The sequence below is a fragment of the Amblyomma maculatum genome, chromosome 2 (assembly GCF_055883805.1).
Source record: "Amblyomma maculatum isolate TAMU_Amacu chromosome 2, ASM5588380v1, whole genome shotgun sequence".
Lineage (NCBI taxonomy): Eukaryota > Metazoa > Arthropoda > Arachnida > Ixodida > Ixodidae > Amblyomma > Amblyomma maculatum.
In genome coordinates this window covers 89,825,092-89,848,716 of record NC_139345.1, presented here as the reverse complement: position 1 = coordinate 89,848,716, position 23,625 = coordinate 89,825,092, and positions in this window count along the sequence as shown.

Sequence of the window (23,625 nt, the reverse complement as noted above, 5' to 3'; positions counted from 1 at the left end):
GCGAGGCTGGCTTCGCCACCAACTTTGAGAGAAAACTACGCTCCGCTGCATCGATCACCGCGTCGCCGGATTACTCCTCTGCATCGCTTGAACGTAGTGCGGATCTCCCCACTCACGCTTTTTTTCCACACACTGCTCGTTGGGCTGATATCTTTTTTCGAGAGTGTTGTATGTGTGTCAGTTCACGGGGTGGTCACGGTTGCTGCCGGCTCATGTACACCCGCGTTGGGTAGCATTCCTGACTCTCGCCATGCTGTTTTGAAACTCGAGTCAAAAACAGTTACGCACCCAGTAAATAAGCAATGTTAAAAAGTGCATCCAAATCAAGCCATTATAAATCTCAGAAGCGTCACACATTTATGTAATTATTCTTAGACGGGTGCGTGGTTTTATGAGCAAGAAAACGGCATAAAAGTAAACATAAAGAGGAGACATGGGCGTCATGCAAAATTGCAACTCTGTTCCTTTTAGGAAATACAAGAAAACATTTTACATGAATGATTTAGGTGCTACATAATTTTTATTTGTTCAAGAAGCGTTCAAGCGTTGAAGCCTGCGCACAAGAAATTATGAAAGCAAGGAACCATCGACAAGTCCCGCTTGTTTGAATGACAAGCGGCTAAAACCTTTCGAGAACATTTAGTTTGCGGGGAAAAGCGCATGTGTAAAATGGCAGTGGTGTTGAGCATACATCGTGATCTTTATCTACTTGCATAGCGAGTGTTTGTTTGCTGTGCACTACATCTTCATAGTGGCGAAGCCCAAGACAATGACATGGTCACGTGAATCGCTTCAGAGAACATTACCAGAAGACTTGTTATTTAACAGAAAGTATTCCTTCATTAAAATTAAAAACAAGGCTATGTCATTAGTACAATATTCCTAAACATCCGTGACTCGGCAATGCCTTCGAGAGGTGACGATTCTCTTTCCAACGTTTGCAGGGAGCAAAATATAGCAGGGGTAGATCGGAGGGGAGCGAGGAAGGGCGGAGGCAGGATGGCTTGGCTTTGTATCATGAGGCTATTTATGAAAAATTGTTAAGGGGATGGTGGTTGTGCTCTCGAGGTTTTCCTAATACCTCTTATCCCGGCGTAGAAAGAAGATTTGGCCAGCACAAAAGGGACGGTATAAGAAGCATCAGATCTGAAAAATATCCAGAATTATGACTGGCATAATACGAGAGTTTTTAAAATACTTCCACTGCATTTTACATTCCTCTGCTTTCGCGTTTTGAAAAGCAATACCATGTCCCATGCTCGTCCATACAGCTCATTTTGATTAAAAGCCGTCGCAATACCGCAGTTTCGGCTCGGCTGTTGAAGGAAATGTTCGGAACGTGGCAGGGATAAATAGAGGCTTGTAGCTGACGATGAGTGCTAGGCAGCGTGATGGATGTCTGGTGGTTAATACCATAGCCATAACTGTTTGAATAATTATTGGTTATTGGCAATAATTATAAAAATAAAATTCTAAAAATAAAAATTTATGAATAAAAAGAAATAAAACCTAAAACTATAAAATTGAAATATGAAGAAAGTAAAAAGTATCACAAACTAAAAATCGCAGCAAAAAAAAAAAAAAAAAGGAAAGCAGATCAAGGAAACGAACCGACGCTATCGCGTTTACCTAAGGCGAAGCATAAGTGTGTGTGAGAGAGAGGGAGAGGTCTTTTAATAAAGAGCAGAGATTTTAGCTGGCATTTAAATTTCGCTGACATGCTATTCTGTGTAGGAAGGGGAATTGGGGAGGCGAATATTTAAAAAAAATTGTGAGGAGAATAAAAGAAATGAAAGGGGAGATAAAGTGCCGCCATTAAATGCGTTCTAAGGTGCATCGTGGAGGAATGGTATAAAATGAAATGAAATGCATAGTCCGATAAATGTGCTTATAGAGTTCAGAGCGTGAAAAATGCTTGAGTGTAAGATTCAAGGTGAACTTAAAGTTTGTCTAAAAATCCAATTTCTTTTAAATACCTAAATAAAAAGTTCATCGCGAGTCTCTGTTGCTTAGGGCAGGCTAAGGGAACTAAAACAATGTCCATTGCTAAAGGCACAGGGGAGAGCTTTTCCCCCTGTTTGTGTACGCACAGTTCAGGTGAAGTCGGTGGTAAAGAGTTTCTAGTTGGCGAGGAAATTTCGGAGGTAGTCTTGATCTTAGATGTGGGTCAGTCGAGTAAAGAAATTAATTTGTGATTTGTCGGCAAGCTCCAAAGTCAATAATTTGCTTCGGTAGCAAATGTTTTAGCCAGTTGGGATGCATCAGACTTCACAAAGTAGGTTCGAATATATCTTTGATGTTGGTTGCCTTTACGAGCAGCTTCATCGGCTTTTTTATTCGATACCAGCCCACTGTGGCATTTTCATGCCACAGTGGGCTGGTATCCACTGAAATCTTATGCAGTGGCCTTCGGCAGTAGCCAAATGATACAGATACCCGATGCCAAGGGAGACAGGTTGATGAGTGGTTTTCTTCAGCCGGTTATTAATGATTTGCAGATATGCTCTGGAATCCCTGAAGATAGCCCATCGGCCGGGGGTGTGGTGCAAAATACAGGCAACAGCTTCTTTGATGCCATGGAGCTCAGCTGTCGTAGATGATGTCTACCGCTACAGCCGGTAAGAAAGGACATGATTATTTGAGGGCACATAAAGGCCACAGGAAGAAGTGTCGTGAATAGTTGAACCGTCGGTGAATATGTAGGTGTACGTTGTATATTTCTTTGCTAAGTAGGCGAGAGCGGCTTGCAGGAGTGCTGCTAGCTGTGACATGCGGCTCTTCGCATCCACGCCAGGAACATAGATATTAACCTTTAGAGACGATATGTCCATGAGGGAAAGGTGAGTAGTAGTAGATGTCGTGGCTGAGTAATAGTAGGGAGGGGCAGAAACTGTGCTACTTGTCCGAGTCCAGAGTTACATTGAGTTATGTGGGCACGGTTTAAGAAGTGCTTCTTCCCTTGAAGGACATGTCGAAGACGGGTGCGCATAGTTTCTTGGGCGGCAATCACATCTAGCGGGAGACATCCTGCTTCTGTAAGTGTTCCTGATGTTGAGGATCCCTTTGGGAGGCCAAGGCATATTCGCAAGACGTTGTTCCGCGCGGCTTCAAGAATATTCTGGCTTGTTGGAGGAGGTAATCTTTGAAGCATCGGTAAATATTAGCGCAATGCTTCTTAAACATAGGCATTTTTAGGCAGCGCCATAAGACCGACAGTTGCTGCCCCATCGTGTTCCCGCCATGAATTTCAAAACCTGTGTTGCTGTAGTAATTCTCTCACGGAGGTTTTATTCTGAGGTGCCCAAGAGAGATTACTGTCAATCCTAGCACCTAGGAATCGGTGTAGTGCAGTGGTTAGAGGGCTCGACTGCTGTTCCCAAGGTGCGGGATCGAATCCCTCCTCGCGCTTTTATGGAAGCAGTAAGCCAGGCACCCGTGTGCTGTGCGATTTCAGTGCACGTTAAAGAACCCGGGGTGGTCGAAATTTTCGGAGCCCTCCACTACGGCGTCTCTCATAGCCTGAGTCCCTTTGGGGCGTTAAAACCTCCGAATCAAACCAAACAAATTGCGCAGAATCCTATGCTAATTCAGAACCATGATGTTTTTGCGGTCCCGTTGGCATTCCATCCCCTCGTTTGCCACCTTCTGTTTCCCACACATGGCGGACTTGAACAGCTTTGGACTGGTAGGTGAACCAGTAGTCTTTGACCAAGTACATGCCGCAGCTTAATATTGCGTTCAAATATAGTTTTTTTTCTCTGTTTATATCTAAAAAGAGAAAGGAGGGACATATTAGGAAAATTTCTCTCTCAAAATCCTCATAATGAGCTATGAGGTAGGACACAGGGGAGAGCTGTGGTTAATTTAAACAATTGGCGCCTTCTTAGCATGCATGTAGCAGGCGTCGAAGGCTGTAAGAATAACAGAACTGTTTTAACTATAGTCAAATTAACTGTCCAAGTTTTATTTGCTTCTGCTGAATAGCCGAACGATCCAGCTACTCATTAAGGCGCCCTTAATAGCAAGCATCACTAGACGTAAGGGGCAACGTAAGGACGAGCTTCTCCGTACACTTGCACGGAAAAAAGGACAGCCTATGCAGCACAAACAAGCAGCTCGGCGTTCTAGTCTTGAGAGGCTGTCAGAGAGTATGGCAAAGTGATAAACATCGTTGGCTGGTACGGTTTTTGGGAAAAGGGAAGGTGCACCTTTCTTACAACTTCGAAATTAATAGCCTCAGCTTACAGTTAGGGCCAAAAATTTGAAGTAACAATATGCCGCCTGTTCGAATCCCTATCACAAATTAGATTTTAACTTCCAAGATAACCGGGAAGAGAAATTATCCAGATGATACCACCATCAAAGCTGCGCAAACAACGGTTGCATTACACTTTCATAGCTTTTTTTTTTTCACTACTTCCTGCTCACATATTCTCTCCGTATTTTCTAGTCGCAGAACCCATGATGCAAGTAAGTCATTCGCCTTGAAAAATAGTGCACACAATGATGGCTTGCGCAAAATTACACATTGAACCATTAGAAAGCAAAACGTTAGTCATATATTTAAACAATTGGAATCTCGTAGAATTATAGGCGTATTCCACAGTCTAAGAAGAACTTTCATTCTTTGTGAAGGCTTGCTTTTTGTAATCAGCAAAAATGACTAAATAGAAATGATTCGTAACGTTTGCTTCAAACGTTCGTTGTTGTTACACTAGGCAAGGACTCCTTTTGGTTGTACTTGGGCTTGAGCCGAAATAGCTCATCGGAGAACTATACTACCGTTGTGACAATCCCGATTATAGAGCAGGGCAAATTGCTTTGGCTAAGCCTGGTCGGTTGCATTAGCAACAGCTGCATTGCTACGCTTGTAGTTACGGCTTGTGGTGTAATTTGGTGTTTGGCTGTATAGCAAAGACATGGCAAGACACAATGTTCAGATAACTATTATGCTTTTATTGCTTTTTCCCCGATGAATACGCTAGGGTGATCAGTAATGTAGTGAGAGTTTGTCTCGACTTGGCCGATGACGTGCTCGGTTTCCGCCGAGCGTCTGCGCAGCACAAGGTCTAAACTACTTCCCCGCTCGTGCAGCGTATCCTTCTGCTGTATCTTGAACGCGTTGTCTTTTTCAAGCTTCGTCCCGTCGTATCTGGCGGGAGCAGCGACTGCGCGCGCGGCAGCGGCGCGGTGGCGACGACGGCGACACCAGATGGCGGAGCTCGGCTGAAATAGTTGCTAGGCAACGGCTGTTAAAGGCTATTTGTGCTCACCGGCCACCGGCTACGCGAAGAGGCGAAACCTGGAGTAACGTTGCTAACGTGCCAAAATCATTAACGAAAACTGTTCCTTACAACATATTAAAAGTAACGAGCTCCCGGAATGGGCGTTCCGCATATTGAAAGGCTCTCCAGTGTATGATTTCATTCTCTCAAAGACACCTTCCCACAGCGTGAGACTGAGTAGCGATTTTTAGCGGGAATAAAAAAAATAATATGTAAACGAATCAAAACGCCATTATATACCCCTCGCAGCAGATGGGTGGAACAGGAGCCACGCGGCCAACTATTGAGCTAAAATTCATGGTTAGAGACTGGAATGCTCTGCCTGATGATATTGTCAAGTCTACTACGCTTTCTTCATTCATCTCTATAAGTTGTACAGTGTTGTTTATGATTCACAAGGACGGTTATTTTGAATCTCGTCATTGATGTAAGTGTTGTTCAATATGTTCATTATGTGTGTGTTTTAATTCAACATTCTGGTAGTTGACTAGTTTCAAGTCACTGGTTCGAATTGTTCGATAGTTTTTTTTTTTTTGGTTTCTTTGTTTTTGTATAATTCAATCTCCCAAACCTGCGACAGCCTCAACCGAGGCTAGCGGCAGGTTGTAAATAAATAAAAAGACCCTTATCATGACGGCCCATTTTCGATGACAGCTAAGAGAATCAAAAGTCCTTCGTTGCACCGAAATTTCTACGCACTCTAACGAAAACTACATGGTCTAAACTACTCCAGCTTACAGCATAGTTATTTACTGAAGACAATTAGAGTTATTTATTCATTAACAATTTCTGGAAATGACTTTGTTTTTATTAATCTAGACAAAACTAAACGTCACAGCCCTAAAACACAGCTGAGTTTTATTCTCTTGCCCACCAGTCGTTCTTTGCTTCTTATTTCTTTTTTTCTTCTCTCTCCTTCTATCGCATCCTTTTCGCTTTCTTCTAACGGCAGCAGTAGTAACCCATTTACTTCAAAAAGCGCGGCAAGCAGCAACAACCTCTCAAAGACCTTTTTCCGAGGCGTTGTGCGCACACCCCCTAGCTGAAAGAAACTCGCTCGGTGAAAGAATGCGGAACAGATGCCGCGAGCGCTTCGCTTTATAAAAGGCGTTGAAAAGGAATCCGTGGAGTTCTTCAGATGTAGGACGCCGATACCTTCCGCGTCTCGCCCACGGGCCCTGCGACGTGCGGACGTGTTCCGATACAAAAACATAAGAGTCGGCAAGGCACAGCATGGCATGACGTTTCCTGCTTGTATTATTATACAGCTCGCCCTCCCCCATCTGCGTTTAAAAAGAATGATTTAATTTTTGTCATTCATATTACAACGGAGTTTTCCAGAAGATTACGCAATTTATTCCAGGAAGACTGTGCCCAAGGAACGTAGGGTCCGCGGCGTCGGCTCGAGGAGGCTTCCTGTTTTGATGCAGATTACTCGGCTTTCATCCAAGTATCGTGTTCTCGAACTTCGCGCTTTCAAACTACGAGTAAAGAGAATTATGGCAGTGCTTGGAGCGTATGGCTTCGCATTTTGTTCTCTTAAAGCTTTACTTCTCTTTTGAATTAGAATGGCAGTTACTTTATTTCTTACTATGCACGCATTTCCTGGCAGTGATTCAAGTATAGTTTTCGCCTAAAGAGAGAGCATTAAACGTATCTTTTTATTCAAAATATTGTGTAAGGTGGATTCGTGGTCCCTGCAAGGCTCGAGTGAACAACATTGCTGCTGCGCGTTGCTGCTGTGTCTTTTCGCGCAGTTTATAGAAGGTCCATAACGTCATCTAATAAAAATATCACCATATACCATGACGTTATTCCGTTCCACACTGCCTCTTCCCAATTAAACGTTCTTGTTGCGAAATTAATAAATGCTTCAGTACAAACTTATGTTTACCAAAAGTCAATAATTGTGGTCTGGCTTTTGATTCTGGTCTCGCATTCATTGGCTTGCGAGTTTTTTCCGAGGCTGTGCCTAAATTTGTGCAGTACAGGTACACACGGTATTTTTTAATGGTTGAAAACTTTCTGATTCCCACTGAAAGTTCGGCGACATTCGCCAGTGTCATTCGACTCAGCCATGCAACAAAAATGCTCTGCTCTTCCACCGTCACCGCAGAGAGCTCTACATGGTTGGTGCACCACCTTTCACGGCAGAGAACTGGACAAGGCCAAGCCAATACTGTAGCCTACGCATGACTACCACGTGGGCACTGAAGCGTCAGCAAATAAATCTGCGTTCATAGGCATGAGTGATGTAGCGAGGGCACACCTCGTGACCCAATTTAATCCACACTGGCAGCTTCATTTGTTGAACCTTCACGTAGGCTGCTGGGATGCGTTCGCCTTGCCACGCTTTCACTAGTGACGTTGTGTTTTATGCGAAAGGCTTTTAATGATTGTTATATTTTTATTAGGTGACAGTGTTGCTAAGGTCCAAATACCTTATTTAACGAGCATTTATTCCGGCATCATCAGAACACAAATCCGCGCTTTGAACTAAGAATGAAAATAACGAGGTTAGCCAAGGAAGGAACTCGAACCTCTGCACAGGTGTTGTCAGTGGGGAGGGGGGAGTCCGTAATCACCTTTCTAACTACCTTCGCATTTATTTGAGTTGTAGTGCTCCAGTCTTCTCTCGAAAGTAAAGCTTCGTGCTAATCGGTTCCACCTGTAAGCCTCTAATAATGGACGCCTCCGCAGTCATACACACACAAAAAAATGATGATGCTTTCAAATTAGCTGTTTCCAAACTTACTACCTTATACTTCTGAATCGTGGTTTCCTGCTCTCAGCTTTCCTTCTATATTTAGGCGTTTCAAACACGGCAGCTGCTTTTTCTACTTCACCTTACGTAAGTATAGCTAAAAGCTCATTACTTCCCTCCCATTTGAAAACTAAGTGCCTTTCGACTTCAAATTTTGCAAGCGACAACTTTGTGAAGAGCGGAGGCGCGGACGGAACCGTAGGTAAGAGCAAACACGTTGCTTCCAGCAGGTAACTGCGCAATATGCACCCATTTAAATCCCAGAACAAATGATATGGGAATCGCGAAGAGGTGCAAGCAAAAGCAGAGGGTAGAGGAAAGCAATGAAAGTGAGGACACTACAGTTCAAAAGAGCCCTCATTACTCTCCGCGAGAGATGGTTTTCTCTTATTCTTCTCGCTCCTTCTCGCCAGCGCTGCCGCCCTAACAAGCCCTGCATATTCTATCGGTGCCCAGCACACATTCCTTCCACCTAATCTCTACCCATTTCATTTTTAATGACCTCCGGCAGCACCGTACTTCGGTCTGTCTCAACCGGACTGAACCTCAGTAAAGTTACGCCAGACAACGGCCGCGATTCACAGATGCACCGCTTGCTCTCAATAGCAAAATTTCTTTGTTTATTGTAGGGTATTTTCGCTCCCTCTACAAGGGCGTGATGTTCTTAAAAGGGCACTTAACGGGAAAAAATTGTACAAGATTCGCAAGGAGTCGGACCCATTCGGAGAGCCAAATGCCCCCATAACCCCCACCCTTTCTATTTTTTTCTCTCCTTTTATTTCTTGCTTTTATCAGGGCTGGAACATTGCACTTGGCACGCTTTTTTCGACCAAATGCTCTGCTTTCTATTTTTGGCATCCTTTTTTTCTCATTCTTGCGCGGATTCTTGATGAAAGGATCTTTTCATGACCCGACTTCAGGGGGCGAGTAGTAGTAGCAGTAGTAGTCCGCGAGGATTTCTTTCGTTTCAACAGATGATACCTCATTTTCATTAGCCCCTCGAATAAAGTCATCTTTGATCTCCCATTTTCCTTGATCTTGCTTGCTCTCCTCTCTACTTCGCGGCGGTGGCGCTTTTAATCAGGCATAGAATAAAAAGTGTTTACTCCGTAAAAAATCGCCTCACGGCGTTGGCGACAACGGCGAAGGCAGCAAGAATTACTGCAGGCTTGAACATGTAATGCAACTTTGTACGCCCGAACAGGTCTTAATTAACCTTTCTCGTGCCGTCGCCGTTCTTAAATCGTGGCCTCCTTTCGCTTTTATCACTGATTTGTTACCGAAAGAGCCAAGTGAAGAGCACTGCTGTGGAGTCTATTTTATTTGCGGCAAAGTTCTCGGAAAGAGACATTCGAGTGAGTCCCTTCTCCGGCTGCGCTTTTTTAGAGCGCAGCCCTTTGGCGCCCGTTCCTGCGTTTCGCGTTCGTGTCGCCGTCGGCGTTGTCCCTCGTAACCAGCTCCGGAGCTGCTGAAGCGCCCACTCCTTCAATCCCCCCCCCCCCTCCCCCCCTCCCTCTTGCTCCGTGGCGGCGACCGCGCGTGTTCTCAAATTGCTGCGCGCACTCCTGCCACCACCGATCACCACTGGGTTCGATGTCGTGTTGGATTTTGGAACACTTATTATCGCGGCAATCACGACTGTAATCGCATCGGCAATCACAGCTCCTGTAGGGGTAGTTTACAAGCCTCCTAATCTAGGAGCAAACTCCAACGCATTTTTCCTCTAGGAGCATTGAGGAAGTACAGAGGTTTTGGTTGTGAACTTCCTCGATATGGTAAAGATAACCTGAATGAGCAAAATATAAGAGAAAGAAAGACTGGGCTACAAGAACGCAGCGAAGTGATGTAAACTGTTAGCCTTGGACGCTTCCCCGTGGAGGCAATAACGACTATTATTGTGTCTTTATTATGGAAAAATTACGGTCGCTTCTGGAGTGTTGTTATTACATTCTAAAAAAACTACAACAAGGAGGTTGATACAGAACTGATTCAGGTGGAAACACGAAAAGAGCCTGTAGCTCTGCAAGAAACAAATTTTCGTAAGCGAACATTGCGAGGTTCTGCTGCTGATAGCGAATAACCTGATGGCAACGGCCAGAGTATTTTTATTGTTCTTAATCTCCCTTCCGCTTTGCCGGATCCCCTTTGCTGTTATATAGAACTAAACTACTAAAACAGGGCTGCACCGCTAGTCCTTTACATATACTGCTGAAGCAAAAACTATAACGAAAACAATTAGTCTGAAGCTTGTGAATGCTACTCCATGTTCTCGGCCATCAAGCGTTTCTCCGTTGTTTGAGTTTGTAGCATGCTACCTGGAAACATTATATTCGGCTGCTTACTAGAGGCGAGCTAAATCATGGTGTTTGAACCAAATAATTCGCAGCGTTCAGCTTCATACCGAGGTTTTGTTTTAAGCCCGAATCTCTGTCTGCAACGAGTATTGGAGCCGTTCTTAATTGATGTGCCCTCACCCAATCATAGAAGTTCGTAGCATTTGTTTTGCCCTGTGGCTCTACAACTAAAACAAAAAAAAAAACTATTCAAATTACTCGTGCGTTATTACCCAAGGAATCCTGATTACCGTAAGTATAGGTGTACTGAAATGTGACCTTTCGCGAGCCTTTTTGACGCATCCCTAGAAAATTCACAAGCGAACTCGTTCACTGCAACGTAAGCGTAATGATGACGCACATCTGATGGTGCAAAAGGAAGAACATTTATCGGGAAGCAAATGAAGTCGTACATAGGGTTATGTGACCTGAAATTTCTTTCCTGGTTGTACGCATTTTCTTGACAACTGTGCATCCGCCCTATGAATTCATGCTCTAAACATAGTATGGTATGCCCCTAGAAGCTCATGCATAGCATATTTTTTACTTGACCTTGTTTGGGCGAACTCACTCCTTGCTCTTTCCATAAATACCTGTATTTAGTTTTATCTCATGTGCCTCATCTTTTGCTGTCTTCTTCCTCTGCCTTTACATCTCTATATTCGTAATGCCAAACGTTCTGCTTGTCTCTTTGTTTGTGTTAGCCTTGGTTCAGGTGCTTGGGACAACTGCAGTAGTTTTTGCCGTTAGCACCCATTTTTCATCGATGTTTGACTTCTATGGAAATAAAACACAAGCGCTACTACCGCCATTGGTGACGCAAGTCACGTTACTTGACCAAAAAACATTTCCACCAGGGGATTGTTGATGTCGTACTTCCTATTACAAGCATTCAAAGAAAAAAGTATGTTGTGAATCAAGCAGTGATGAAAGCCTCCTTTCTACTTATCTTAGAGGTAGGCAGGACGTCGTACTGAGGACACAATGCACTGAGCCCACTAGTTGGGCATAACAGGAGATAGGAGGCACGGGGCAAACATAAAGGCGCAAAGGAAGCAATGGTTTCCAATCAGTCGGAGAAAGAAACGGAAAAGAAAAATATGGCTCAGGCAGGCAACAAGTAAAAAGGAGAATAAACCTCCATAGTGGATGAAGTAAAGCCCGCACTTGGAAGAGGTATCTCAAATAATATTAACTTTCGACCGCAAGCGAGGTTGAAACTAGATAGGGAGGAAAAACAAAGCATGGAGTCACGTGGGCTAGTAGGAAAATGGTAAACGGAGGATATGAAGTGGTGTGAAGAGCATCGGCTCGAGGTCAGCGCTTTTTCTGGTCCACCATGAGTGGCGACAACCACCACTGCTGTTCTTGCCGTTACCCTGAGTTTCCATCGCTTTCTGTCTTTTCCTCCCCATCTTCTTTTTGTCGCTTTGCGCCCGTGCATTCGGTACCTCACCACCGTCGTTTGGGGAGCGGAAGCATCCTCCTCCTCAGAAAAATCAGGCAAGCGCGAGACAGAGGGAAGGAAATGAGGAGAGGGGTCGGAAGGAAAATGCGGCCGCTGATCCCCCCCCTCCCTCCCCTTAGCCTGTTTGCAGTGTTGGCACGCCTGAGGATAAAACCAGAAGAGGAAAAAACCAGAACACACACACACACAAAAAAAGACAGTTGAGTGAAGATAGAGAAAACGAAATAAAATATGATGGCATCGCATACGGGGAAGTTTGTGGGGACGAGGAAGGAAAGAAAAGGAAGGAGCAAGAGACAGGACTTTGCGAAAGAGGAGGGGGCTGTGCGTTGGTACGATTTGCTGTTTGTTTGCTTGTCTTTCCAAAGGGTTACTGAAGAATTACTGGTAGCGTGTCCGCAGGTTACGCTGCCGGCGGAGAGGCTTCGCCCGCTTATTGTTCGGTATTGTTGTAATGTTTTCCCTTATTTTCAGCACATCTTTTTCCCCAGTGCACATGTGTTACCGCTCTTTCTTCCCGCGTTAGTACACACACCTTGCCCTTCACCCCCTTTCCTGATCTACTGAGTTTATTGGTATGGAGACCCGCGGGTTCGGTGCCTGCGCAGTTTTACGCCATAGTTTTTACCCTTATTGTGCTGCTACTTCTGCTGCCTTCTTAGCTTTCCATGGTGATCCTTTCTCGCTGCCTCATTCGGTACTGGTCATTGGTGGGTAGGAGCTCTGCTTCTGCTTTCTGTTCAGCTTGCGTTCCTTTCGGTTACGCTTTCCGTTCCTTTGGCTACACACTTTGCTTGTCCTCGGAAATTTTGTTTAGCCTGGGTTATTTTGTTCCGGTCGAGCTGTTTCTGTGCCACTTTCGAGGGACTAGCCCCGACATGTTGGGTTTTTGCAGGGTCAAACGGTTTTGCGGCCGGAGCGTTTGGCCTTTAGAGCCGCCTATTAGCGCACAGCGTTGAAGGCATGATTCTCTCCAGACTGGTCTGCGGAAGAAGTAGAAAGGAAAGTTCTCGATCTGTTGGCCGTTTAATCCTCTGCATTCAATTGGGAGAGCGGTGGATTTGTGCCTTATGTGGTGGGGACAAAAGGCTCCCTATCACGCCTCCCTATGGCGTTTTTTGTCTGTAACAAAATACTGCCATTTAAGGTTCTTTTTCATTTCTTAAAAACGAGACAAGCTAAAACGCGTTGCTTGCGAGCAGTGATCCCTGCATTAAAGAAAAGAAGGAACCTAGGTTTAAAAACAACCGGACAACGTAAAAGCTGAGCATGCGCTGCGCACAGTTTCGTTGTAGCGTGCCAGAATTTGCTTTAATTACGCGCAATACGGTGACAGCTAATGTAAGCCTCATACACACAAAAAAAAGAAATAATACTCGTATTCAAAAAGCAACCCTTGTCCTTTTATGACATTTACCAAAACATGGCATTATCTGCCCTAAACGACCTGTTTTAGAGACCGGACGTTGTGCACGCATGACTTCTTTTAATTGTGCTACGTCGAGATCATGTTCGACTGTTCGCATGTATTTTCATTGTGTGTCAAATCGCCGTAAGCACTCGCAGAATCCCAAATCAAACCATTTAAATATTATTCCAGTAGTTATTTTAGAAAGACTGATCTCAGAAAGAGTTGGTTTCCAATTGGTGGTAACACCGAAACGAGGGTTCTAGACGGGTCGAATGAGTAACAAAGTATATTTGTTGCCGAAATTATCGGCTATGCTTCTCTGCCATCAATATCACAACCGACGACCTTGGGGTCATTTGTGATATATAGATGGCACAAGTTGTCTTTTCATGTGTTCTTAAATTTAGTTTTCACATTAATAAATTCCTCGCTGCCAGTCAAACATCGGTATACCCCAACACGATAATCGAATTTCACTGAAAACAACGAAACGATTGGGCTGTCTCCTGTGTTTGTTTAAAAAGGAGTATAGGAATACATATCAGGCAAAAGTGAGAGAAATAGGTATTGCAGCATTCAAAGTGTAGATTAAGTTCAAACAAAAGCTGATCCAAGTCTATTGGACACTGCTTTATAATCATTAAGCGGCCGCTGCGGCAAAACAAAGAAAGAAAATAATAAACGAAACTTATAAAAGGTAGAAAAGGCCAAAGAGCTAAAAACCTGCTCCATAATTACCAGAAAATTTTGCTTATGTAATTCATGCGAGGATATAAGAGACTGCGCTACACCGGCGTCAACTTCAATGTGATGCCAAGATTAAAGTGTCGCGGGTTGAATCAACAGGATCGAAGGCTATTAAATACACTTTCCTCGGCGATAAATGAAAAAGGTGCACATAAAAAGAAAAAGTCCTGCATTCAATTTTGCTCGATTCAATGACTAGATACAGTCGAAAAAGGGAGAAAAACCTCTTTAAGAAGCATAAATCGGCAATATGGTCCCTCCACGATACCCCTCGCCCTCCCACTCTTCTTTCCAATTTGGGGCGTTCAAAATGTTTCAAATGTGTAGAGAAACACATTACAAGCAAAACACTAGCTGATATCACTCAATGTACTTTCTTGTTCTTGGTTAGTAACATAAAATAACACCGACAAACATTATATTATATATAAAGTTGACACATTCATGTTCCAACCGAATGCACTATCTTATTATTCCGCCATGGAAAAGAGGTACCTGCATGTAAATCATCCTATATTATAGTGAATCATATTTACAAACACAATAATTAGTCGATAATTATACTAAAATTTTAATTAGGTGCCAAAAAGCCTAATAACAGTTGATGGCTGGTCGGCAGCCTTGGGATCTTATTGCTCCGCTTTCTTGCATTCTCCTTGAGGCGAGGAGGTCTCGTAATATAATTTATAAAGAAAAATTTCTTTCTGTTCTTGCAAAGTGGGCAAAAAGATTAAGGCCTGCCTATATTTCGGTCACTCGTTTTTTGATTACACGATGTTTTCGAAGTGATACATCTTGGAAAGCCGTGCAAACATGAAAAGGAGGTGTTTCTCACACAGAAACAGGTGTTAGATATGTGACTTCAGTTTTAGGTTTATACAGCTACTTAAAAGGCTTATGCGTACACAACAAATTCATGCACGTATTGAAATACAACTCCAAGCGTTTTGTTTTTACAGTAAGCGCTCTGTATGTTGCGACCCCTCATGCGCTGCATTTCTCCAGACTGGCTTACTAACAGTGAAAAATAATAAAAACTGCATGAACTGAGCTGCAGGTCTAACTACTTGAAATGGCACGTCACGTGTCAAATTAAACCAGTTTCGAACGAAGAAATTAAGCAAAGCGAATGGAGTTTTATCACGTGCAATTTCTTCAATAATGATGCGCCAGACTATGTTGTGGCCATTGCAGGTCCTCCTTCGCGTACTTGTACTTTGTTATTCGCTTAATGAGTAATCCCCTAAATTTTGCCTTACCTGAAAAATATTTATTTGCTTACAGTGTAAGGTGACATATTATACGAAAGACCACCTGACATAGGTATAAAGCCGTGCATCTAACTCCGGAGCGACATGCGCTCCACTCGCGGTGGCGAGCGCGTCCCTGTCATGAAGGCTGGAGCAGACGACGGCGCCCGCAGTGGTGTGCCGTGCTGCGCTCCGCATCACGAATGAGCTCTGCTCCTCTTTCTCGATCACAAATGCCGCTTAAAAACAACCGGCCACACTGCTGTGTTCTAGTCTGTAGCGATATTTATAAGAAATCGCTTGCTGGGACAAAATTGTACGGCTTCTGAACTAGCACTGGGAAACAGAAAACGGCAGCATTTGGATCCGTCTTTTTTTGCCGCGGACAGTAAGTTTAAGCTCTTCTTTTTTAGCCACATCATGTTGCAGAAATAGGCAATTGTTGAAGTCTTAAATATGCGCAAAGGGACGTTTCTTAGCATCGGCCGGACATGCTGCCCATACATGGCGTTGGATAAAGGCGCCGTAGATCGTTCATTGCATGCGCGTGGCAGGGTATGATGTTTTCATATTATGTTTACCTCTGCAGATAAATGGCGCGGATCGAGTTACTTCGGTGAAATCTAAGATATGAAGCAGCCGTTTCGTGGGAAATTCAAAATCGAATGAATAAGGGCAGCTGTCCTACAACCTACTTATTTCTCCCTCAGTCTACTAATGAGCGAAATTTCCCCAAAGCATGGAAAATCACAAGGCAGACGTTATACAAACAGCATGGCTGTAGAGCGTTTGCCGTACACTGCGAGGAATTCCAACGCAAGAGTAACTGAAAAAAAAAAAAAAAAACACACTGTGCTGACCACAGCACTGCGCTCACACAGGAGACCAGTGGACAATAAAGTTTTCTCTCTGTCTCTCTCTTGCTGGACTCATAATAGGCGCAAGGAAAGATAAACCTGTACCCAGGATTCCTCCACGCCCCCCCCCCCCCCCCCCCCCAAACCCCGTCCCATTACATCCACGGGCTACGTTCGATGACCCGGCGGATAACTAATCCTGGGGAAAAAGAACAAAGGTAAACTACAACTGTCCTGCATCCTTTCCCTTTTCTTTCCACCATCCCAGCTCGGGTGCTTAAGATATTAGATACCAACTGCCGCGGACGGCAACATTCCTTTACTTCCTCTTAGGTTATTTTTGATAAACCACCACCACCACCACCACCACCACAATTACCACCACCAAGAACGCGCTTGCAGTTACACCTGATGAAGGAACCGAGTAGGTTCCGATACGTCGTGTGTTTTTCTTTCCTTTTTGCTGCCGTTCCCTTCCATAAAGAATGTGGCGGTAATCCGGTGCCATTTGGTACATTGCATAAAGCTAGCCGCGCGACAGTCGCCATGCTAAAACCCATCAGATTGATATATTTTTTACCTTTATTTTGATGGTTTTCGATGACGCACTGATGCTTTTGCGCAACGCACCGGGCATTACTTGGACCTATTGTTAAAGCACTTTTATTAAATAATAATAAAACTCCGAATAATAGTTTAACCGATTGTTCCTTTAAATGAAATTGGTACCCAATTTACCGTGAAATAAAGCTCTGGAGATCAGTTATGATGTCTACGTGCCCATCTGAAGAGTCACATATCTCCCTGAAAGGCTTCGCAGAACAACCACTTTGTAATACGAAGACTACGCAGGCTTCAGCTTCTCATTACCTGTAAAGAACTTTACCTTGACAGCTCGCTCGCACACTGCACCACAGAAAATTTCTAATTTACTGACTTGAAACAATTTCCGCTCTTCTTGTTAGCCGCGGCAAGGTTCAGCACTCTGCTACAAGAACAAAATATACAGAGCTTGGTAACGCACACTTACGAGGTAGAACCACTACTCTCTCCAGTTGACCGGCTTGAGCTAAATGTAGGGTGGCAGTCCAATTTCCATCTTAAGCAAGCGTTGTGCGCATTAAAACAGGAACCGTTCAGGCCCCCCATAAAAAGACACCGAAGATTTCTCGTTCCTTTAACCGCTCGCGACATCATACGGAAGAAAGCGGTTTCCTTTGCAGAAGAATGAACACGTAAACTTGATTATCTTCGAGCACACCAGTGCACTGCCGATGCCTTGATCGCAATGAAGAAACCGTAGTCTCAGTATATATCTATGAGCGCGGACGCATTACAACATGTACCCCGCCGGGGTGGCGCAGTGGTTACGGCGCTCGACTACTGTTCCCAAGGACGCGGGATCGAATCCCGGCCTCGGCGGCAGCTTTTCGATGGAGGCGAAAAGCAAGGCGCCCGTGTGCTGTGCGATGTCAGTGAACGTTAAAGAACCCCAGGTGGTCGAAATTTCCGGAGTCCTCCACTACGGCGTCTCTCATAGCCTGAGTCGCTTTGGGACGTTAAACCCCACAAACCAACCAACCAGCATTACAACATGTGTGAGGTACACTAGAGAAATACATTAACCCCTCGTTAATCCGTTGTGCTTTAAGCTCGCCTGCACACGGAAACATATACAAAGTCTCGTTCTAGATTTTTTTGTTCTTGGAACAGTCATGCTGTCGTGTTGGTTTATGAGGCCTGCGCTACTTAGATGTGCAGAAACACAGGTAGCGAAGAAAAACACGATCGGCTAAGCGCCACGGTTAAGCTCTTGTTACGCTGCGTGAAATCCTTGGTCGCATACTATGGCTCGGTTCTCGCTAGGCGCAACAGGGCCTTCCAAAGCAACTAGCAAGTAGGGTAAAGTACGTGTTGCTTCCTTCTTCAACAATATATATACAAACAAAGAAACCTTTACACGTCTTTATATGCACCCTTTCGATTCACCTTACTGACTGCTTACAGCAACTTGAATTGTTTAGTTTTTGATTCTTCTGCACACACACTTCTTACTTTCAGAAGCAAGAAATTGCTTCCATGCTCCGAAAAGCCTCGCTCCATCAGCAGCGTTTAAAACCAAAAGTGAACCATGTCTCTGATTTGGGTCACACAGGGGCTTAGGGAATAAAAATATATACAGCATGTACAAGGAGGCACCCAACAAGTTCGGCTGGTATTCGTTTGTTCCTCATGTCTGATTAGAACAAATTTCTTAGTCTCAGCGCAATGCAGATAGAGAGAAGACGCTGAAGACGAGGATGCCGGGAAGGAGCTCCACTGACCACCTAAAATGCCGAGCATAGATCATAGAACGCCGCCGAGTAATGCATAATGCCTGTACCATAAACGTACGTGCTCCCCTCGAATGGTGTAGTCCCTCTCTTTTCCTGTCTGTCTAAGCTTATGTTTTCCTCTTCATTTTGTGTTCGTCTCGGCCCTAAAAGCTAGATATAGGAAGTAGCGTAAATGTGTTTTGGGGATGCCCCCTCAATGGTTCATATTGAAAATAGGGGCACTAAATAACGCGCAAGAAGATGGCGCTCTAAATATGCAGCAGGCGCCGTGTCGCTTGAATAACATGCAACCAGTCATGTGGTTACGAGTCAGCAGCAGTCGCCTTAGTGGCCCCCGTGAAAAGTTTTCGTTTGCTCCAACTGAGTAGCAGTGCGACATCTATGCGAAAAAAGTTGCGTCCATGTCCCGTAGCCTCTACACCAGCACCTATGCTGCCTCGGAGTAATACTCAACAGGAAGGTGGAACGCAAATAATAATAACAAAAAAAAAAACTTTTAAATTGTGCGCTTCTTTTCATTTCCTCACGTGATAACCTGTTTTCGTGCATGGCGCAAGCAAGCATAGAGGACACAAAACATTCTCGCAATAATAGCGCCGCACCTAACACTAAATTTTCAGCAGTCGTGCACAATTAAATGACAGCCAAAATATTTACTTTCAGCTGCCGAGGATTCATCTTGACCATCGCGTTTCTTTGTTTTAAGCGCTAATGTACAAAGAAAATACACATGCACGCAAGTATGTGAGTTTTATGCGCAGTGTTTCAAAATGCAAACTAATCCTAAAAGTACTGTGCGTTTAGTGGAGCACCTCATGAAATAAGTAGTGTCGATGCTGTGTCTCTAGTGTTGGTGTTTACGAACAGTTGCTGTCATTATTGAAGATTCTTAACCTTTACTAGTCAGAACTCGAAGGAGCCTTCTACCACAGATGTTTCGATTCAGCAGAACCCTTTATGATATGATGTCAGTCCTTTCGCAGCATGTGTTAGACTGCTTGAGTGTGAAAAAAAAGCAAAAAAAGCAAGGAAACTACAGAAGTCTGAAACATTATGAAGCACTAATCTAAATTCCAAATCTGTGCAAATGGCAGTTCTCCACAATTATGTTGGCACCATAAAAATATATTTATGAAAACCTTTTCTATCTCGTTTCTTTTTTCCGAACGGTGCACGTTGAGTTCCTGATATTCTACGTTAAATGAAAAGGAAGATGACTGACAGGATATACGAGTATAAGATGACCACTAATGATAGTTAAGGGTATCAGACTGCTTTCGAAGAAAAGACGAACTATGGAAATGGGCGGAACGGAGTCGGTTGCGTGGATACGGTAAGAATATTGGCTACAAGAATAAGTGGAGATAAAACGAGGAGTTACTTATCCAGCAGTGGGCGTAGTCTGGCTTATGCTAACAATAATGACGTTGATACATTAGCTGGGTTTGTTCTTTTACTCACGCCGCTCTCTTTATCTGCCGTAATTTTACCGCCGTCACCTAAATTATTTCCTCCTGCTCGTGGTACTTTTCTGAATTGGAAGCGTTCAAGTTTCTTTAAAGAATTCACCCCTTGAAAAATAATTCTTCTTGTCCTTGCAACAAAGCCGAAGATCATCAAGAGAGTTGGAGATTATAGGCATAAAAGTGTGCGTACTTGAAAAATATTAATATCAGAGGATTTGGTTCTACTCCACTTAAGTTAGAATGCCGAACTGAGAGTTATTTTTTTTTCCATGATGAGAATAAAGCATAAGGTTATTTTTTCTTTCATTTTATAGATCTCTAAGCCCGATCTTCTGGTAAAAGCCACGTAAGAAGACTGCCCTTCAAGCTGCATATTTTTACACAAGAGCAGAGCATTCAACGTCAAGCGTTCTAAGAATGCAATCCCTAGCGAAATATACCCTATGAGTCACAATAACCTCATACAGATTTCTCATACTAAACTCGTATAAATCTCACATATTCTCTTAAATATATCGTTCAACGTATGAGAAATATATGAAATTATATGAGACTTGTATGAGTTTAGTAAGAGAAATCTGTATGAGGTAATTGTGACTAATCCTTTTTTTGGCTAGGGATGTGATATTTCAACGCCTTGAATTTCAAAATTCTTTCATTAGCGTCTTGGAATCTGTTTCATTCTTTCTCCACCCGTAGACACCAGAGCGCTACTAAAAAAACTCACACGAGAGACATTTCAATCGAGCGGCTTTTACTTTGTAGTACATTCCAGAGGCGACGCCGAACGCGTAATTACCACGCATTACACGTACACTTAACATCCCCCTACGGGAAACTTCGAGGTCACGCTGGGAGCCATGACAGAAAAGCAGATGGTGCCAAGAAAAACAAAATTAAAATCGAATGAGCAAAAAGCGACCTCAAGGTTCCAGGAAGAGGGGAGAGGGTTTGTTGCCGACGCGGCCGTTCTTTTCTGCTAAATATCGCCACCACCGCTGACCGAAGCAGCGTTAGCAACGTCAGAGTACTGAGCTGAGTACTCGCACTCTGGCGACCGCGGAGTGCAAGCAAGCGGCATACGGCGCACCCACACACACGCACGGACATGCACACACGGTGCTCCTACGCCATCCGTCTGCGCAAATTTTCCCAAGCCTGTCGTGATACTCTCGCCGCGTGGGTAATTAATTGTGCACTGATCGGTAAGGCATCGCAAATTGTCAGCAAAGGCACGCACGCGCGTGAGCACCAGACCACTATCGCGCATCGTAGGCTCTTTTGCCACTGCTTGAAAAGTCTACCCCGTGTTTCTAGCTCTTTCCATCGCAGGCTCCGTTACAGCCTCCCTTCCATAACCTCGCTTTCGTTTTTCATCTCTTTTTAATATTTCAATATTTGCTTGAGGCTTCTTCCTCCAAAAGTCATTAAGGGCGCTCTTGCCTCTTCTGGAACACCACACACCCCCCGTTCGTTCTCATTCGGAAAGTTTCCGGACCTTCTTTGGTCTTCCCACTCGCGGCCCGCGCAAATGAGCATTAATTAGAGCGATTGTGCTGCGTGGCGTGACTCTTTGATGGAGCTGATTTGAGGGGGAGAGGAGGAGGGGGAAGCGTGGTTGCAGTGTGTCCTTTCGTCCTCCTTCTCCTCGTTGCTGCCCACGTTCTTTCCCCGCCCCCTCCCTTCCACCTTTATCTCTTATTCTGCTACTGCTGCTTGGATTCGCGCCAGGGCTACTGGTTGCGGGGCAAGCCTTTCATAAGCCGTCTTCCCAAAACACTTTACTCATTTCTCACCTCCGACCCGCGCACACGGTGCCTACGGATGGCGTCGAGCGAGTTACCAGTGCGGAAAGCATGACATTGAGCTGCTCCTCTCCTCCACTGTGTGCCCACACCCTCTCCTTTCCCATCTAATCCACTTTCTTTCACCGTGTACAAAGGCGCGCTCTGTCCTTACCGGTCGTAGAGGATCGATATCTTTCATAATATTACGCCATGAAACTGTTCTTCAAGTAAACGCGGAGGATGCAAAACCCCAGGCTTTCCTTTAAACGTGTCCACTTAAATGCAAGAAAGCTCGAAAAAATAAATGGCCTTCAATACAAGTATATTCTATGAAGCAAATAATTCCTCACCGTCGTTCTCCACACGCACACACAAAAAAGGGTTCAGCTCTCGGTGACGATCCCACTGCTCACCTCTTTGTCTTCCACCGCTGTAGCGCCGAAACAAGCCGTCGGATGGTGTGGTCCCCGCAGTGGCATACGCCGTGTTTGCACATCAGCTTAACTCAGTCCTTCACACCTTGGGAAAAAAGGCTGCCATTCTCACACAGGCAGCCTCACACAGACACTTGGACAGTTGTGCTGCAACAACATTTCTACGCGGGCCTTAGTGGCGTCTGGAACCGTGGAACTTTCACGCGGTGTGGCACCGACGTGCTGCAACTCGTCGTTCAACAAAGCGATGTCATCCAGCAACGACGAGCCTGTATACCTGCGGCAAAACGCCGGCACAACCTTAAGAGAGGGCACCAGTTACGGGAACTCGCTTCCTCGAATGCCGACTTCTCGTATCTTCATTGTACCGCGCGAAAGGAGGGGGAGCCCTGCTCGCCTTTGGGTAACTCGGGAGGATGAACCTCACTGAACGCATTCATGTCTTCCTCTCACCCTCCTTTTCCTGTTTTCATCGCATCGGTGATTTTCCTCACCGTTGGAATGGAGACTTACTGCGTCCCGTTATTCACCTCATCCACCGCAGGTGCACCTGAGGGTGCAGTGGGCATGACTTAGTGCTCTCTCACCTGCCTTCCAACCGCACTTTCGCTCATTTTGGGACGCTTGGAATTGCTAGTCGGAAAAGTCTTCTCTCTCCTCTGCTGCTGCTCTCCTGAAAGCACGTACGTATAAGTATCATGGCGTTTCCATAAACGCACCCTCGCGAACCGGGGGACTTCTTGTATGTAGCCTGTTTTAAGTCACTTCTAGGGAAACAATGTGCTCCCAAGCTCTAGAGGTGGAGGAAGGTGGGGAGGGCTGCCTAGATTGTGAACACCGCGATTATTGTCGGCATAGGTACGTTAGCCCTCAAGCTACCCGTTATCTTTTCATTAATCTTTTTGTTTCGTTTTTCTGTTTTTTGTTTCATTCGCGACAATCTATCTGGCAGCTGTGTCCTTTGTACTGATTACAGCTTGGTGGCAGCCTTTCTCTGGGCGTGCGGGTGTGCGTGTGTCTGGACTCGTTGTTTTTTCCAATTTCACTGTTTGGATCCTTACTGCTTTACAAATTGGCTTCTGGGCCCACTGGTCTATCCACGCCTGTGTGCCCTTACTTATTCCTTCGGCTCCTTCCAGTGCTATTACTAGTAGCCCTCACCCTTTCCCTCCCCGTCTCCCTCAAGCTACCCGTTATCTTTTCATTAATCTTTTTGTTTCGTTTTTCTGTTTTTTGTTTCATTCGCGACAATCTATCTGGCAGCTGTGTCCTTTGTACTGATTACAGCTTGGTGGCAGCCTTTCTCTGGGCGTGCGGGTGTGCGTGTGTCTGGACTCGTTGTTTTTTCCAATTTCACTGTTTGGATCCTTACTGCTTTACAAATTGGCTTCTGGGCCCACTGGTCTATCCACGCCTGTGTGCCCTTACTTATTCCTTCGGCTCCTTCCAGTGCTATTACTAGTAGCCCTCACCCTTTCCCTCCCCGT